Source organism: Equus caballus, chromosome 17, assembly GCF_041296265.1.
Source record: "Equus caballus isolate H_3958 breed thoroughbred chromosome 17, TB-T2T, whole genome shotgun sequence".
NCBI classification, from domain to species: domain Eukaryota; kingdom Metazoa; phylum Chordata; class Mammalia; order Perissodactyla; family Equidae; genus Equus; species Equus caballus.
Window position 1 is genome coordinate 97931992 of NC_091700.1, and position 20499 is coordinate 97952490.

The following is a 20499-nucleotide window of genomic DNA, read 5'->3' on the forward strand; positions in this document are numbered from 1 at the left end:
TACCTGCCTACCTGACATCTCTTTTCTCCCTTCTTGCTGATATGACCCCAATTTTGTTCACTGTGGAACTGTCCCTGGCTAATCATTTCACCTCCCATATGACAAAGTCTGGTCCATACTGTGTGAGCTGAAGATGCTGAGTGGTACTTCTGGGACGGCCCTCTGAAGAGGAGTGGATGTGGCTCCCATCATTTCCGTGGTCTCCTGCATTTGCTTTGTCCACTCTTATTTCCCTGCCTGAGAAACAGAAGCAATGAGTGGAGATAGGAAGCCATCTGGGAACTGTGACCTAAAAACCACTCACTGAGGAGGGCATGGTGGAAAGCGGGCAAGAGACTGAATGGCAATGGCATCCCCGAGCCGCCAGCCTAGCCCTGGGCTCCTTACCTCCAAATTTCACATTATATGACAAAATTAACCTCTGTTTGAGGGAAGCTCTTGCTTTTTTTTATTTTCTGTTATTAAAAACAGAACATGGTACTATTTCAAAGAGTTGCTAAATATGAAATCTTCAAAGTGGAATTGCAAGGTCTCAGATGTACAAATTTTATAGACTTTGTGTTCTTCCTATCAACTTGTTTCCGGGCCAAGTGTACACTGCGGGTGCTCACATGTTGCTCACGATTGTTCTTCAGGGAAGCGGAGAAGTTTCCCTTAACACTTAGAGACAAGGAGCAAAATCATCACATTTTTTACTGTCTCATTCCTGAGGTTCCAAATGTTTCTGCTTCGCTCACATTCCTGTCTTGAAATGTTGGCGTCATCTAGCACATGACTGGGACCTTGTTTCCTTCAGAAAAATTGAAATAACTGTGTGGCTTTCCCCCTTACGTTCTCCATGTTCAGGGCAGCTTAATTAGCCAAAGTCGGCCAAAGTGCTTCTGGATGCTGGAAAATCAGAAGTTGAGGAGTCATTCCCGCAGCCTCTAGTGTGCTCCTGCCCGAGCAGTCTTGCCGTGAATTTAAGGGAAAGCGTGAAGGATCGTTTCTGTTATGCAGATGGAGACAAGAAGAGTGTCGCATAACTCATCTCAACTAGAGAGTCAAATTACACGATTTCTCTTACTTTTTTCAACAGTAAGGTGATTCGGGCAAGCACCCCAAACAAAAGAAATCCAAGTGCTCAGGTATTCCATTAATTATGGACGGGGCCCAGCAAGACTGGGAACGCCAGGGGACTGCTGTTACTTTGAGCGCCGTGTGTGGTGGTTCCTGGGCTGGTGCCACTCCATTATTTATACGGCAGTCGTCACACTAGCCCCTAAGCACTGTCCCAGCGTCAGCCATCACTCTCGTGCACAACAGAAGTAGCTGAAAGCTCCAGGACTTCTCATCATCATCAGTTTGGACTGAACACCCGCTCGTCAGCCACGTACTGAGTGGCCACAGTCTGAGCAGGCAGCTTCTGACCCGGATGCAACCACCTGTGGTTCTGGGATCTGCCTCCCTCTCCCCCTTCTCAGCCAGCCTTTTGCCGTCTCACATATGATTTATAGCAGCAATCCTCCGGCCCCAGCCTGAGCGGCGACCACTCTCCTCGGTATTGTCTTTAGTTTTGTTTCTATAGCACTGTACCCTGCTCATTGCAGGCGGCCCCTGGAAACAGATGAATAAGCGAAAACACGAGTAGACAGGGTCCTGCTGCAGGGGTGTCAGGCCGTCTGGTTCGCTTCATTTCTTCACTGTTCCACCAGCTAATCCTCCCCCTCTCTTCCTCCCAAGTTCAGTTAAGGATCTAGTTCCAAGAAGCCTTTGGAAGTGAAGCCAGCCCAATGTCCGTCGTTTCAGAAGAACTTACTCGATTTCCTGAAACTGCATTGCTGCAGAATAATTACACGTCAGTCCCTTAGGGAACTCCTCTTCTTCTGTCAGAGACAAACCCATCTCCTCGTTCTCTCGGGCTCGATGTCTCCAAACCACCATCCTTCACCCTGGTCCTCGACACCTATTTCTGGAGTCATAGAAGTGTAGACCTCTAGATTTGGAAGGTCCATAGGGACTGCTGTGTCTGCAGCTCAGTCCCCTAAGGTTGGGGATTAGAAATCAAAGCCTCGAGAGGCTGGAGGGCCTTGTTCTCAGTGTCACTGCAGGAGGGGGAGAGTTGTCCCTGACAAGAAGCTCGACGACTCCATGTCTAGTGCTCTCCTCACTGCAGCCCCTTGCTTCCTGATTGACACTATGCTGACACCGTCACTGTGCCCTGTCCCCAAAATGTCCTTGATCCCAACGTGTCCTATCAGTTGATAGCAATTCTTTAAAAATATGACTTTGAGAGGCTGGCCTGGTGGCACAGCAGTTAAGTTTGCACTCTCCACTTCAGTGGCCCGGAGTTCACGGGTTCAGATCCTGGGCACAGACCCACACATTGCTCATCAAGCCATGTTGTGGCAGCATCCCATATATAAAATAGAGGAAGATTGTCACAGATGTTAGCCCAGGGACAACCTTCTTCAAGCGAAAAGAGTAAGATTGGCAACAGATGTTAGTTCAGGGCCAATCTTCCTCACCAAAAAAAAAAATATATATATATATATATATATATATATATATATGATTTGATTATGTCACCTTCAATAGCTATTGAAATAGGGTAGAATTTAAGCCTAATCTTGGCATTTTAGGTCCTATACTATGAGTTTGCAATATGTATCCTAATCTTTTTTCCAATCAAATTAGTCCACTGCCTTCTCAATCTCTCCCCGAATGAGATACCACGTCATTCTCCTCCTTTTCACTGGTCCAGAATGCTTTGTGCACAGTGGACAGTCAGCCGTTTCCCGAGCACGTCATTTGGAGATTTTCCTTGCATCACATGTTCATTTCCGACTTCAGAGAATCTAATGACTATGGTACCTATTCTGGTGCTCAAGCAGCTCAGACCATTAACCCTGTGAAGGATGATGATGGTGAAAAGTAACAACTATCTGTAGGAAACAAGTATGGAGTGGGATAATGTCTCTAATGTTGAGTGGGTTCGGACTCTTAGCGCCCCCATGAACAGCAGAGAGGAGCCTCGCCTAGACTTTCTGTGCCATCCTCTCGCTCTCACCCTCCCACCTCCCACCCTCCAGGGCTCTATCAGACGATGCTCCCCCGTTATTCACAGGGTTTGTGTGGCCAGTGTTTTTTGGAAGTGGCCGGCTGGGTGGCCGGGTCCTTCATGGTCTGTCTTAGTCTGGAAGCTCTGCTGAAACCTGTCCACCATGGCTGACCCTGCTGGAATTTGAAATACCAGTGGCATCGCTTTCAGCATCACAGCACATGCAGCTGCCACAGGATGACAACCAACAGATGAGTGGTGTGGTTCCCTGACCTGGAAACAGACCTGGGCCTCAGCAGTGAGAGGGCTGGATCTTAACCACTAGACACCAGGGCTGGCTAAAGCTCACAGCACACAGCGGAAACATACCTAACGCTCAATGTCTGACAACTCATATTATTTTCTGCTTTCCCAAGACAGTTTTCTTTTCTGACAGCCACTTCCATCTCCCACTAGAACCCAGTCAGAGATGAAAAAATTGTTCTCTCCTGACGACTTTATTCATTGAAGATGTTAAAGGACAATTTTCTTTTTTAAAAAGTCTTAGGATGAGAAAAAATTGTCCCTTCCCTCTAATTCTTTCTGTTTGTCCTGCTCTAGGAGGAATGGTCCTCCCTTCCCCCTCCCCAGCCCTCCCATTCAGGGAACCATGATTCACTCAACACACAATTCATTGAGAATTTAGATGTTTCCAGACTTGTGCCAGCCACCAGGGAAATAAACATGAATGAACAAATGACTTCTGCCCTCAAGGATTTCAGAGTAAATAGAAGCAGAGATGTACACACATTATTGCAATATGGTGTAATAAATGCCATGAGAAGAATTAGGCCAAGTTCCAGCACAGCCACAAAGGAGGAAGAAATAAACCCTCTCTGAGGAAGTAAGGAAACGTCTCTTGGAGGAGATGATGCTCAGCTGGGTTTTGAAGGGTGAGCAGTCATTCACTCCTTGGACACAAAGGGGAAAGATGCAAAGGAAGGGCTCTTATAAAGACACAAAGTTCTGGTGAGGGAGCTACAAGTGGGCACTGTGGGAAGAGCGTCCGATGCAGATCAGGGTGGTGGGGCCTTGAGTTGTTCAGAGTCAGGGCCCAAAGAGCAGGCGAAGGAGTCTGCACTGGATCCCGTGGACAAGGAGACATTGAAGGTTAGGGGGAAGTAAGGGGGTGATATTTGCGGTTTTTAAAAACTCCCCCAGCCACAGGATGAAAGCTGATTCAAGGAAGCAGGACTGCGAGGTGGAAGGCCATTGTGTGCTCAGAGCAAGAAGAAACAAGCCGCAGAGGAAACACACAGAGAATCATTTATAATTGGAGCCAAGTGGTGTTTGAAGGCTGTATCCTAATTTGACATATTCTTCTGGGTTGATGGAATACACGGATGTAGTGTAAACATTTGTGGCAAGGAAAGTGAGGGAGAGACTAATCTGCATTTGTTTTTCTCTGTTACAGGTATAATTTCAAGGTGTCTGTCCCTCCCCTTTGTGTTCTGACTATGGCCCACTTGATCTAAGGTGTATCAGTGATAACTTTGTGTTGTGAAGCACCCAAACGACCCTCACCTTTTACTCAGGTGTGAGTTTCAGAGGTATGCACTGCTTGAAGAAAGCTGGGATCAGAGTGGTGTTGGCCTCAATAATTGGGGATGGAGGGCGGGACGAGTGGTAGAAGGTTCCAGAATGTTTAAGGTCTACATTCTGCTCTCAGCCAGCAACCGGAGAAGGGCAGACCCTCTGATGAGACATCACGTGTACATGTGCATCTAAGCACTTGGAGGGACTGAAGGAGTCTGAAGAATGCTGGCCTCAGGAACCCCGGGGAGAGTCCCCAGGCCCATGTTTGGTGCTAAGGAAACAGAATCTCCTGCTTCTACCACGTCACGTGGGCTCAGCAAGGAACAGCTCAAGGAATACCATGAGTGTCTCAGACAAAGACCCTTCCCTGTTACTGGGCACCATCCCCTTGAACTGTACAACCCAGCGAGACGGAGGGAGGCCCCGCAGCCTCACCAACTCGGGTAATTTTGGGAACCAAATTCATAGCTTTTCTCTTCTATTTATTTTTGATTTCCTAACCTACCAGCAGCCCTCCAACTGTTGGATTGGGTGGAGGGAGAGATTCTGTGAACAGAAGGACATTTAGGTACATCCACAAACAACTTTTTAATCAGCATTTATTTCTTCTTTCTGGAGCCTCAGCCCCTTGTACCATTCTGGGCAATGATGCTTTCACTTTGCTCTACATTTTGGAAACTGCTGAGGACCCGGCCTCTATACATTCTCTAGAGAATTCACCACAGGCCTTCTTATCCCTGGCTTCTTCCACTGTCCCTTTTGGGGAAGTCAGCTCTGAGGACTAGAAATGTAAGGCAACGTTGTACATCAACTAAGCATGGACTGTGAAGCACCCATGTTTGAAAACTGGCTATGCCATTTACTAGGGCGTGACCTTGGCTAGGTTACTTAACCTCTTTTGCCTTAATTTCTTCACATACAAAATGGATAAAATACTAGATCTTCCTTCCTAGGCTTGTTGCCAGGAAAAAGACCATCATGTATGATAAGCTCTTACCCTAACACCTGGCCCGTGGCTGTAGGAAATGTCAGTAAGTGTGGGTTGTCAGTAATCAGAGTGCTCCACCCCATGTCGGTTGGGACACGTGCCCTCTGGGGTCCCTAATGCATTGGTCCCCATCAAGGATGAATTCCACTTCCGGTCAGAGAATGACCTTGGTGCCCTACCCAGGAGACCAGGTGAGAAAGGAGACATGCTCTCAGCTCCTGGATCCCACTCTGCACAAAGACAGCATCCACAGCTCAGACTCCAAGACCCTGAGGACTAGAGTGGCTCTAGGAAGCCCAGAAGGTATGCTGAGATCCAGAATCTACCAGAAACAGCTCGGAGCTCTCCAGGCGCCCGTTGCTGATGGGGGGACCAGCCTCCCGGCCTCACCAGATTCCTTTCTCACTGTGTCTTGCAGAAGAGCCACGTGTTTTGTTTGTAGTTTGTTTCCCTTTCTGTGGGCCAGGAGCTTGGCCACAGATTTTCTGAGACACTAAATGAATGCTCTTTCTGTCAATCTGAAATTGTTTGGGGGGTGGATTATTTCCCCCCCCCCCGCCGCCCTTTACTTCTTTTCTTCTTTATTAAAGCTGACAAATGGGGAAGAAAGTGCAAAAGAAAAGAACAAACCCAGTATCACAGGATGCTGGGAAAATAGCTGCTATTTATAGCCGAGTACATTTTCAGACATGTAAACACCTCTGATAATCGCTGCCCCTGCGGCAAGCCCCTGGGGATTACTGCACTGCCCTGGAAAGCTGGCAACCATAAATGGCAGAGCAGTGGAAGGCCTGACAAGGCTAATTGTGCTCCGAGTTGTTTTCAGAAACAGGGGGGAGTGAGGTCTGTGTCCTTCCTGCACCCACTGAACAGCAGAGGGACACACGGGCCTCCATCCCCTCTCAGCGAAAGCAGGATCTTGGCACACACAGAAATTTTGGCAGGGTGTAATCAAGAATGACCTAGCCAAGCACCTCTGGTTGGGCAAATCTAGCTGACAATGGACTAGCAGAAATTCTCACTCTGAGTGGCAGCTTCACCACATAATAGCTGTGTAATATCGAGTAGCTCCTTTATCAAATGTGAAGCTGTTTGCTCATCTATAAGCTGGAACAATTACAGCGACCTCATAAGGCGAGAATGAGAATTAATTAAAAATAGTGTAGGTCAAAAACATCGTCCAGATTCCCTACAATGTACTTGCCACAATTACTGTCACCCAATCCAAAGTTTCTAGACTTGGAAAGAAGCAACAAAACCTGACTTATAATAACAGAAGAAAAAGAAGTTCATACAAACAGACCCCCGATGACTCAGACGCTGAGTTTAAGAAAGAAGGACTTTAAAATACAGTTACAAGTATGATCAAAGACTTAAAGGGAAATGTGGTTATAACAAGTGAACAATTGTAAAATGTCAGCAGAGAAATGGAAACTTTACAGAAGTGAAATTCTAGACTGAAAAGTGCAATATTGAAAAGAAAAATCCACTGCTGGGCTCGAGAACAGACTGGAGGGTGCAGAAGAAAGATAAATAAACTGGCAGAAGAGTCAGCAGAAATTACCCATTCTGACAAATGGAGAAATGGGTATTTTAAACAGTGGACTATGGAACAATATCATGCAGTCTAACTACATGCAACTAGAATCCAAGAAGGAGAAGAGAGAAATATTGGGGTAGAAAAAATATTTGAAGAAATAACAGCCAAAATTTCTTAAAATTTGGTTCAAAAAAAAAAAAAAACCATAGATCTAAGAAGGTCACGAACCCCAAACAGTATAAATAAAGAAAGTCACACCAGGGTAAGTGACAGCTACAGTGTGCAGATAAAAAGGCAATCTCAAAACCAGCCAGAGAACAGACACGCTACCTACAGGGAAACGATGAAGCCGTTGGTGACAGACTTCTCCTGAGGAAAAACCAGAGGCCAGAAGCCAATGGGATGACAACGTAAAGGCTGGAAGAAGAAAAGTGTCAACCTGGAATCCTTGTCCAATCAAGATATCTTTCAAAAATAAAATAGTTCTCAAAAAGAAGACATTTTCGGATAAAAAAAAGCTGAGAGAACTTATCAGCACCAGACTTGCTCTGCAATGAAGTAGCTCCGGCTGCAGCCGAGTGAGACCAGACGGAAGCTAAGACTTGCGGGAAGGCGTGAGGGGCCCAGAAATGTGTCTCCAGCTTTTCACTCCAGAGGCCTACGTCAATCCACATATTCCAACAATTCCTTGATTTCCTGGAATAAGTTTTACACAAAAGGCAAAGACAGTTGAAGCCCTGATTTTAAATAAATTAATTAACAGTCAAACAAAACAATCTTGTGCTGGAAGGCTTTCTAGCATGGCTCTGTGACAGTCCCCACCCCGACTTCTAAGGCAAAGTCAGATTCATCTCCTTTCGTTACTGTCCAGAGAGAAAGGCCACCTTCGTTTTGACAGTCTCCATGGTCTCCAGACAAGGAAGAGGAAATATCATCTCTGCTTCACGGGCTCAATGGCTCTTCTGTGGGTACTGATTCCGCCCATCCTCCACATCATTAGTCAGAAAAAAATCATCTGCATACCTCTCCTATGCAAATGTAGTTGCTCAGTATCACTCAGGAGTGACAGGAAAATCTCTGTAGCAATTGAGGATTCAGAAAGAATACAGCTTAAACAAAGAAGAAAAGTAACCAGTTGTGCATTTATACCATTGGCTTTAAAATTCGCCTTTGGAAATCTTGCCTGATCAGAGCAAAGACAATGTACGTGTTGCTACAAACATGCCGGATTTCACCTCAGAGAGAGAGTTTGTTGTTGTTAAGATAAGCATAGATCTCTTTGAACTAGGGAGAGGACCTCTAAAAAAATAAGAATGGTGATGTAAGAGAAAACACTGCACCCGACACACAGTCTAGGACGAGCTCGTGGGATTGAGTGAGCCACATGGACCCGGAGTTCTTCCCATGCCAAGCTTCATGTGACGTACCCTAAGATTTGTCCTTCTAGATGAAAGAAAAGGATTTCCCTACACATAATACAGATTTTTTTAGATAAAATTTTCCATAATGTGGAGACAGATATTTAATGTCCACTGTTGAGCTCCCCTAGAGGAAACAGGACAGTGTTTCGGGTGAGAAAGATGATGAGGACGCCATCACTGGAGTGACCGTGCTGCACCAGCCCGGGAAGGTCTAGCCTTGGGGGCTGCTTTCTCAGCCAAGTCGAGCAGGGTTTGACCGGGGTTCGGGTCCCGGCAGCCACAGACAAGCACCAGAGAGGAAGGAGGACCCTCGGTTCAGTCACTGATTCATTGATGAAACATTTATTTTGTGGCCCGTGTACACCAGGACAGCTCATAGCTCCAGGGATAGAGCAGAGAGGAAGACACAGCCCCTGAGACACTGGGGAGACAGCAAGCAGCAGGATGGACAAATAGCCCCCAGCTGCAACACCGTGTTTCCTGCAGGCTGCCATCCAGACAGCCAGAGTGGCGGGTGATACCGGGAAAGGCTGTAACCAACCTTGGCGACAAGTGGCCTGGAAAAGCTCTGCAGATAAGGTGACACCTCAGTGCAGACTTGAAGGACATTTAGGAAGAAACCAGGAGGCAAAAGCCATTATTCTTACCATCCATTGACTCCACGGGTAAAATCGAAGTATATAAAGGGTCATCTTTTTAGAAATCATATACGACACATTTTCTGCTATTCCTTCCAACCAGCAGAAGTTCACCCGCTGTACTTTCTGGATGCACCAAGGGAAAATATTTGGGCAGCTTTCAATGCTGAGGCCTAAATGCAATAACGAGTGAATCACAAAAATTCTATGAATACAGAGTTAAAACCACAGTTTTCTAAATGTCCCTATTTATATGGAAAAAAATAAACATTTGTTTAATTTATTTTTGGTCCAAGAAATAGAGACACAATTTTGGAGTAGATAAATCTGTTTAAAAAGATTGTTTTTCCTAGTATTTGATATGACAAACAATGGCACTAATGTATTTATATTTAAAGCTTCTACGTACAGAATTTTGCTTTTGTTCTCCTGACTCGGTTCCAATCACTCTTTTAAAAAATCACTTTAAACAGTGACAGGGCTTAACAGTTGACTCAAGGGCAGTCAGACAACCGCAAAATCCTTCTTCATTCCCCAGCTGCTGCCTAAAAGTTCACATCGTGTTTCTACAACTTATCTTAAGGATTTGAATCTATTAACATGCAAAATCTCCGAAAAGAAGAGTAATGCTTTAAAATCCCACATCTTAGTGATAACGCAGTTTCAAAGAACATGTTCCCAAAGTGGGAAGTGAGAGAACAGAGCGTGAGGACCCCGGAGGGTTAGGACTAAGGAGGATGGAGGAAGGTGAGACTGGGGGATCCGGAAGACGACTTTGTTCTTTTCAACACTTTCCCTCAGATGAGCCTGGCCCGGTGGGCGGAGCCTCCAGTCTCGATTTGGATAAACTTACACACATTTCTGCCCCCTCACTCCAATATTTTGGGTTTCATATCATACTTCATCGTCCTTTGCACTGTATTCTCATCTCAAAATGGAAATAGGAAGAAGGATGAGAATTAAATCATTTCAAAAAAAGTAATGAATGCCCCATGATGCCTCACATGTTTGAGCTACGACCAAGTTCGGAAGCTCTCCTTGAGGAAAACCATTAATAGCTTTATATTCATGACAAGCAACACTCATGTGGCACAATTTGACCCCGTCCCAATAAACAGGCAAAGTATGTAAGCGAGTGATTCACAAAAGAGGAAATACAAGGGGCTCACAAACATCTAGGGAAATGTTTGACCTCACTGCACATCGAAACAAGAAGTACCTACTTTTACCTGTAACATCAGAAAAATTGAGAGAGAGAGGTTGGCTACTGTTGGGAACCTACACAGCTGTGCATATATCAGTTTGTACAACCACATTTGGAATGTGCTTTATCAAACCTTGGAAATGTTGTTTATAAGAGTTTCCTAGAAAATGGAGAAATACTTGTTGTATGTAAATGTATATTTGAATAGAGCAAAAAACTGGTGGAACTATAATAAAATGTTAATCATGGTTACCTCTGAGTCTTGGGAGTATAGATGTTTTTCCTTCTTTGTCCCTTACTCTATTTTCTCAGTTTTCTATAAATAGTATTATGTTTATAATCAGAGGAAAAAACAAAACGGTCTCAGTGGCGTAGTTCTAAACGTTCATTTGTCTGTCCCAGGACTCTTAGGGGATGCCATCTTTCAGCCTAACAAGAGTGTGTTAATCAATTTTTATGCCTATCAATGGAACAGTCTGGAAAACATTGTCCACAGTTAAAATAATCAAATACTATTTTCACTTTCGTGTTTTATCAGACGTTTTCCCCCATGACCTTGTTAACATTTAGAGATTTGGAAAGTATACTTAGGAGATAAGGCTAACTTTTTTTTTAATCAAAATTTTTATTGAAATAACTGTAGATTTGCAAGCAGTTGTGAGAAATAATAGGGAGACAGCCCATGTACACTTCACCCAATTTCCCCAATGGTAACATCTTTTAAAACTATAGTGTAACGTCACCACCAGGATATGACATTGATGCCATCCACCCATCTTATTCAGATTTCACCAGCTTTTGTCCTGTGTGTGTGTTCTGAGTTCTACAATTTTCTTGTGTGCCTGCATTTGTATATCCACTACCACAGTCTAGACACAGCGCCCTTCCATCACCGCAAGAGTCCCTCCTGTTCCCTCTGGCTGATGTGTTTTTAACTCTCAAATTGCAGGTCGTATAATCTATCACTAGCCAACTTGTGCACGCACCTCTCTGGTTCCTATTTACATCATGCATTCGAGTTTTACAGTCAGAGCTTTTCAAACTAATAAGGCCCTATTACTCAACATCTTAAAATACCAAAATTACTATTAAAGGAAAAACCGGTGGGGGGCAGGGGAGGAGGCGGTGGTGTTCAGGTTCCCTCCATGGCTATAAACTACATACAGAGGAATAGACCCTGAATTTATGAAGATATTCGTCCTTGCACCGGCTGGTTGGACTAGACAGTGATGCTTCAGCTCAGGACATCCTCCCTATCAAAAAAAACCAGAAGGATGTTTTTAATGTCCATTTTACCAGTCCTAGTTTTGTGAAATTATCTGAACAGAAGAAATAACTTCTGCTGTGCTCTGAATGAGTTCAACAAGGTGTTCATTTGTTCACACTACAGCATTAGCACTTCTTGATATGAAAATAGTGTTTTCTAGAGAGAAAGAGGAGCTAAATCCTCCAGCTCTTTCTAACGTTCCCAATCCCTTTGGACCAGGAGCCTGCCAGCCATGGCCGCTGGTGATGAGCAGGAAAGTCAGTGACTGGACATAACTCATCATCCAGGGCTTCCTGAGCTACCGGTAAGCGGCAGGTGTGCAGCCCTGGGTGGAAAGCCAGAGGGACGATGTAGGCAAAGCAGAACCTTTCTCAGGAGTCATTAAGTCAGGAGCCGGGCCAGACATGTGCCCCTCCTGTGGAGTGGGTTAAGAGGGATATATGTCACCAGAAAGTGGTCTTCATTATCCAAGGACAGTCTGCCCTGACAATCCTGGAGTTTCTGACTTATCTATAAATCCAGAAGCCACCATCTCTGGGTCAGATGTGAGTCATTTAATTGGCCATTGTTGACCACAAATGTTGTAAGGGATGCACTTGGCTGTAGGGAAATGCAGAGTGGGGCAACTTCAGGAAACAGTAGCACCAATGAAATGTGGCAGCCCGACAGTCTTTAATAGGTGTTAGACGAATTTGCCTTTCTAAAAACCAAATAAAAATCGTTGTTAGGAATATGAGTACAATGTCTAAAGCTCAAGAAGGGGTTATCTCCCACAAAGCACCCCCTGCTGCTGGAAGATGCCCTGTGTGAGAAGCTCAGGGTGTCCCTCTGTGGCCTTCCATGCTAGAGAGAATAATGGTGGTCTGTTCCCGTCATGTATTAGTGGCTAGGGCTGCCCTAACGGAGCACCACACACAGGGGCACTTAAACAACAGAAACTGATTTCCTCACAGTTCTGGAGGCTGGAAGTCTACGATCCAGGTGCTGGCAGGGTTGGTTTCCAGTGAGACCTCTCTCCTCGGCTTGAAGGCAGCGCCTTCTTGCTGTGTCCTTAAAAAGCCTTCTTTGTGTACCTGAAGACAGAGGACAGCTCCAGTGTCTCTCCTCTTTTTCTAAGGACCCCAGTCCTATCCCACCATTATGACCTCATTTAATTTTAATCACCTCCTTAAAGACCTATCACCAAATACAGTCACACTGGGCATTAGGGCTTCAACATCTGGATTTTAGGGGACACCAATGAGAGTGGCCATGAGAACTGTAGGTACTGACTAAATTAGAGCAATCATCCAGGTGTCATCTTAAAGCACCAAGCCTGTTCCTCACTTCTAGAGGTCTGGCTTCCGAAGGAAAAGCCAGAGATATTCAGAAGGATGTTGAGAACAGCAAGTCCTAGGGACATTTTTGTAATGAATGAAGGCTAAGTGGGAAGTTGAAGGTGCGGCCCTGAAGACCCCTTTCCACCTTTAGTACCCCCACCACCCTCTTCAGTCCCCTCCAGGAGCCAGACAAAAAGAGGCCGGTGTTGGAGGTGATGTTACACCTGTACGCATTAAATTGATAAAGTGTGCAAACATCCTCTTTAACCTCTCCTTTCTCCGCCCCTCCTCTCCCACCAAAATGCCACTAGAATTTTTATTTATCCAAGTTTTCTTTCCAAAGGACACCCAAAATTTGCAGCCACATATGCCAAATATGATTATTGGCCTATGTCATTGACAACTTCGGGTTTCTGGATCTCTTTTCCCCTTGAACTTTCCTTTACGAAATTAGAAGGGAGGAAAGGTTCACTCAGTGATATCTTGAGCAATCTATTTTGGGTGAAGAATGGATAAAATCGGAACAAAATATCTGCCTAGTTTTGGTATTGGAACTTAAGGGAGCTCCTTCTTCTCCCTCCCCTCCCCCCTCCCCCCCCCCCCCCCCCCCCCCGCCACTGCACCCATAATAAGAACCAAGCTCTGCCGCACCGCTTTCGGCCTTGTTTTGTAAATGTTTCTTTCCTTATCTGTGGCCCTCATAACTCTGAGCTTCTTTATGGCAGGAGCTTGGTCGAGACTATTTTCCAGCACTTTGAATATTTCTACCACCTAAAACATCTCAGGCCATGTAGCCGGCACACGACAAAAAATTTATCAGTTTAGAGTTAAGCAAATTCTTGAAGAGGCAATGTTAGCTTTCCTCCAATGGTGTTCATCAAAAGTTGGAAAACACAGTTCAAGAGAGACACTTTCCTAACTTCGAACCATCCTAGAATAAGTCCTAATCTATTGTTAGTGCACCTACTGTACACAAGGCACTATGCCAAGTACTGTGAGGGATACAAACAAAAAATAGAAAAAAAAAATCCTTGTTTTCAAATAGTTTAGGAATAAGAGGAGAGAGAGAGTATGTGCATGGGTGTTTGTGCTCCATACGAAACTTCAAAATCAGGATTTACACGGAATGTTCCCAAAGCTTCTGAGCACGCATCACAACCATCACCAGTGTCCACCAAGAGGTGGAGCATGAATAAGCACAAGTCATGTCAAGTTCCTCCTTCTATCCTTTCTTCCAAATGGGAAAGTTGAAACTCTCACGTTCCAGAGTCAACCCTAAAATCAAGACAATCAGGCATTACTGCATAGAGTTTGAACACTGATGGCAGTACTAGTTTACCCTTGTGTCCACCTCTCACTTTCCATCTGTTTTGCCTTAAGGATGCTGCACAGATTTCATCCCATCATCCATGCCCGCTCTACAAAGCCCATGGACTTTTGGGGAGGCCTACTTTACCCGTGTCAGATGGTGACCAGGTCAGCACCTTTCCTCCCCCTGGTCGTGGAATCTGGTTATTTGAGAGAAGAAGTCGTCAGGGTGGCTGCATCCTTCCTAGAAAACGAGCCCTCTCTCAGGTGAAACGTAACATCAGAAGGCAGAGCTCCACCAAAGAGGGTCTTGATGACATCATCTAGCCTCTGAATCAACCATCTCTGAAATGTGCCCCACTCTGCACTTTCAGCTGCGTGGGATCAAAACAAAAATCATCTTTAATGCTCAACCAGTTTGATTTGGCTCATCCGTTATTTGAAAACCTGAAGGGTCCTAACTTGATCCACATACTATAGAAGGAAAGTGCCAAGAGATTCAAAACATTTTGTGCAATTTCTTTTGAAAACCTAGTCTTCTGAGAAGGACAGGGGTGTTGAGAGCCCTCAACTTGAAACTTCTATGCCAGTGAAGAATGGAAAGGACTTGACATTCAAAGAAGAACTTACTCGTCTGGCACTTAGTGTTGGGAAACTTAATCTTGGGAAGTTGCTTATTCATTTGGAGCCCCAGATTCATCTGCTGCAAAACTGAGGGGATATATCATTCCCCTGGAGTTCTCATGAGATGTCAGCCCATCAATGAATGTGGTTGGCTTGGTTGAAGTAAAAATTACAAAGTAGATATTAACAACTTTTCAACCTGGGCCAATATTCACTTAAAAAGTGGAATAATGGCAGATAAAACCCAACTTGCCCATTAAGGTAGAAGTATTGACATATTTGGAAGAGAATCAATAATTTTGCAAAATTTCCAACATAAGCTAGAGCTGTGGCCAGTGGCACAGGCTTACTTCTCGCTCCTCCAGCACAAGGGGCAAGGTGTGAGACATACCATGAGGACCACCTTCAGAAGAGGGGCTGAACGACCTCCACCAGTTCCCCACCTGTGTATTTTTTAACTTGAAATAAATAAAAAACTATAGTTCAAGGTTACAGCTACATCATTCAATTCAACATCTTAGTAAGATTGGAATTCTCCTTTTACAGAGGAGTGTTTCCACATAGAAAGCATTTTCAGACGTAGCGACCATAGTGTTCATGGAGAAGAATATGGAAGATGTGAGATGAAGCAACTGCATGTTTTCTATATTCTTGATATTCGGCATCTCTTGTCCTGAATGTTTGATCTTATTTTGTCACTGATGCCAAACATTTAACGCTGAAAGATTAGCTTCAACAAGATGAGGGCTGCTTTGTTCCCCACACTTGTACATTTCTTTTTGCTTCGAAGGGGATTACAACACATAGAGAATGGGGAGAATGCACTCCCTGGTGTCCCAAGTAAGATTACATACAACTCAATCCCAAAGACATTAAAGTAATAAATCTTCCTTTGTGTGGAAACCCAACCAATCACGCAGTTGAGATCCCGAGGGAGGGCGGAGTGGATGGAGGGAGGAAAGAAGGAAGAAAAGTGAGGTTTGATGGAGGGCGTTCACTTTTTTCCCTTCACACACATACGAAAAAACCATAAACCTGCTGTTTCCTCTGTTGCTCATTCATTGCTGACCATTAAATCTTATTGCAAAAGTGTGTCCTCTGGGTGAATCTGCCTCAAAACTAAAAATGCATAGACAAGATCATGCAAATTGAGTTTGAAAGATAAAACTCCTAAAATGAGATCTCAAAAATATCGAGGACAGTTCATCGCAGCATTATTTACAATAGCCAAGACGTGGAACCAACCTACGTGCCCAGAAACTGATGATTGGATAAAGAAGATATGGTATATATACACAATGGAATACTACTCAGCCATAAAAAAAGACAAAATTGGCCCATTCGCAGCAACGTGGATGGACCTCGAGGGTATTATGTTAAGTGAAATAAGCCAGTCAGAGAAAGACGAACTCTATATGACTCCACTCATAGGTGGAAGTTAATATATTGACAAGGAGATCTGATCGGTGGTTACCAGGGAAAAGGGGGGAGTGGGGAGAGGGCACAAAGGGGGAAGTGGTGTACCCACAACATGACTAACAATAATGTACAACTGAAATCTCACAAGGTTGTAATCTATCATAACATTAATCAAAAAAAAATATATCGATGACAATCTCCTGCAAAAATGAAAATAAAGAAGCCTTCTCATTATTCCATGCACAGTTTTCATCTTTTTCTAAAGCGAAATGTTGGCTTTCAGGTGTTGTCATAGAGAAAGGGAAAAGTCCTCCTTGTAATAGAAAGCTACCCAGTTCACATCCTTTTCCCAAAAAAAGACAGACAATAAATAAACTGAGGTATAAAAATCTCAACAACCTGGTGTTGAATATTAGCCCAAAACGGAACGATGCCAGCATTAAAATACAACTCACCACTTTAAGGGAAAACCATCAGCGCTGGTATGACTGGCAGCCTCTCTCCCAGGGCACTTAAAACATCTTTCAACAGGTCGAAGCCACAGGGAACAGGACTGCCCACCCCTCAACGCCGGTGCCAGCCTGCCAAGGGACCTCGCCAAGACCCAAGCCACACATGGCAGGCATCAAGGGCCATCCCCAAGACAGAGACGCTGCCACTCCACATGAAACTGTTGTCAGAGGTAACTGTCATCTAAGTAAGTCAGCAATATTCGACGTGTCCACTGAGAGTCACATTCCCCTATTCCTAGCAAACTAACTGCTAGACACACATCGCCAATGTCCCCTCCAGAATGCGTTCACCTGCCGTCCACTGTTGCAAACGCACTTGGATGTTAAGCAAAACACAACAAATTCAAAGGCAACTTATTGCTTCTCCAGGGACATTCTAAAGCCAAAAATGTCCTCTTTATAATTATTTACTTTCTTGAGTCTTTATTTTTATTCTTTACACATAGATAAAGAGAAATTAGCTTTCTAAGTGTAATGTTTTGTCACGAGAAAGAGCTTGTTTAGAATTTTATAAAAAAGAAGGGAAAGGAAAAACAAACAGCTGGACTCGGAGAACACGCTGGTACTCAAGATTAAAAGATGTTAGAACCCTGTTTAAAAATAGTGAGAGACTCTGCTTGTGAGATTCCTAGTCAAATAATTTGACATTGGCACTTGGGGGATATTAATATTCACAACATGACAAGAAATTTGATATATGGTGTCCCTTGACTGCTCTTAAGGGAACAGATTTTTTTCAATATATATACTCATTCACATGTAAGCCAGCTGTGTATTTAAGGCCACAATAAATTAAACCCAGAGCTTTGATACACGAGCCACATTCATCTGAGGTTTCTAGGAATTGAATTTAAATCAAATATTGCATTAAAAGTGGCAGAATTCCACTACAAACTCTTCTCTCATCAAGCTTTATTTTTACTAAGTCAAGTGCAAATATTTACCATGTTTTAAAGTTCAGAGGCTCTTGAGCAGAGAGAGCCTTCAGATAAACAGCTTTATTTACCTCACTCGGTTTCAGTCTAAAATTCTGATGCTATTCAGGCAGTATTCATATTGGTCAACTAACTATTCTGTCGTTAAATTCCATTTAAAGTACCATGTACAGCACTCTAGAGATAAGGGAACCACACATCTCAGTTCGCGTTGTTTTCCTGGCATCGCTGGGTTTACCATTTTAGCCCTCTCACAAGTGTACTGGTTTGGAAGATAAACGTACACGGTTACTCTAGAACGTCCATTCAGTGGAACGTAGTGAAAACAAAAGGAGAGGAAGTTCTCAGATGCAAAAGCTCAAAGAACCAGCAGAGCGATGCTTGAGGGACGTCCAGAGCCTGTCCTCTGAAGCAGGTACTTACATGAGTGCAAGAAGAGAGAGAGAAGGGCCAGGCCGGCACCAGCTGTGCGGCGTCGAGCCTGAGAGACGTGGCTTAGCTCTGCATGGTGGAGCAATAGGCAAACAGACCCACGGTTCCTTCTGGTCTAGTGCTGTGAATGTAGGTCAGGCCAAACCAAGACAGCAGCACCTTCGAAGGTTCCACTCGTTGATCCACACAGGAGAAGATTTCAAGACCCCCTGGGGAGCTGAGCCTCACACAGCTCTGGCCTCTGGGGTCTGAGCCTGCCATGCTCCCAGCCTCTGTTTCCCGGACTCACTGAGCCGCAGAGAGGTTCCTGGCACAAGGACTGTTCAGATAATTGAGTGAAAATTATAAAGTCCTGGTCAAAGTGATCTGGAGAGTAGTAGATGAGAACTGTCACCTAAGGAGACCTGAAATACCTATACCGAGGCTTCTTCAAGGGTAGACTCAGCATGGTTTTTCTAAATGATATGTAAATAAAAGTGACAGGGAAGAGCTTTGAAATCATATTTTTCCTCATGCACACACACACACTTTCATAGGAGGCTAGATCTCTAAAAAACAAAAAAGTTCACAGTCTTACTTCCAGGAAATAAGAATGGACTTAAAAATAATTGAAGGGAGAACTTCGTGATGGCGCAAAGAGAGCAGGAGAAAATCAAATTCCCTTCCTGAAATACACCCGCCTTGTGTGCGGATGACCAGTCGACAGGAAGGAGCTTGGTTGATGAGAACAGGAAACTCAAACAGCTAACCTGGTCAAAATGAACACAACGTTTCTCTCTCAATCAAAACAGCTCCAAGCCCATCCCAAGTGCATGTGCGTGCTTAACGCACACACGCTTCCCTGGTGGTAAAGTCTCCACGACCATTTTGGCTCAAAAGTGCGTTTGCTCCTCACTGGACACAAGAGTCCTTGATGACGTAGGATAAGTGGAGGCTATTTGTGGGCAAGTACATTCCACTGGATTAAAAATGAGAAGACCAGCTCCTCCCCGATCAGCCCCACCAACATGCTCCTTCCTTGAGTCATTGGATGAGTCAAGAGCCGCGTAAATTTTCAAGTGGAGTTAAAAAGTAAGCTGGCCAGCCTTCTGTTCAACTTCCCCAAATAGAATAAAGCATAGTTAAACCAGCCCCACAGCTTCGGTGGACTTGCTGCTGCATTTCTAAGTTTGAGAAAAAAAGAGGAAAAGCTCATGATATCCAAAATCCTCTGCAGTTCTAGAGTTTCACAAGAATTTAGATTTTTTTAAAGGTTCCAGCTCTACACAATTGGTAGCTATCCATACGTGTAAATACAAATACACGTGTAGCTCCCATGATCTGGATCTGTTAAAACATTGTTTAAATGTATGAAAGCTTCCATGGGACGGGACGGTGAGCAGAGCTGAGAATCACAGTCCTCTCCCGTCTTAATGTTCTTATTTAGAGAATCATGGAAATTCAGCGCTTTCCAGGACATCTGTGTTCCACCAGCTCAACCCTACTATTTTCTTTTAAGAAATGAGGGCGTGGAGGGTCAGCGAGGTGATGTGACCCACCCAATATTGTACAGATATCGGGGCAGAGGTAGGACTCATATGGAGGAGCCCCAAGTCGCTGTCTTGTCATTCAGGGTTGTCATCATTGGGTCCAGCATTTATGAAGGGCTCGCTCTGTGTCAAGCAAAGCGTTGAGCAATTTTACCTGAAATATCTCACTGAACCTCCACGATTAATCTGTGAAGTAGGCACTTTACTATCCCCATACTAAGTTCTACAGACAAGAACTGAACAGAAGCAGTCCGACTCTCCCACCCAACCTTGGAATCCACTCTAGAATTTCCTCAGGACGCCCAGAGTGGTGTTCTTTTAATGCCTTAAATGGGACAACCCAAAGCCAAAGGAGTTCACGTCTTCCAGGCGTTCTCAAGTCCAAGGGAAGAGATGTGTGATTTCAAAGCACTCTCCTTGCCTGAGAAAGCTTTCCTTTGCCTGCCCAACTCAGACTGGAAAAGAAGCCCTCTGCCTCCACCTCCCAAACTGGCAAATGAAATTTCCTCCTGGGAGCCCTGCTCTCTGTGATTCCCTCAGTTACATGCCCCTGGGGGACCAGCTGTGCCCTTCGTGTCTGTCCTCGTAAAGACAGGGAGAACCCTCAACAGAAACAGAGCTGAGAAGTAGACCAAAGGGAGATGTAGCATGGCTGGGGACCCTACAGCTCCGGGATGCTCGCCAGCTCCCCTCCCCCTCCCCCTGCGCACCTGGACCGCACACGCCTCCCCTCTCCACATGGACCGAG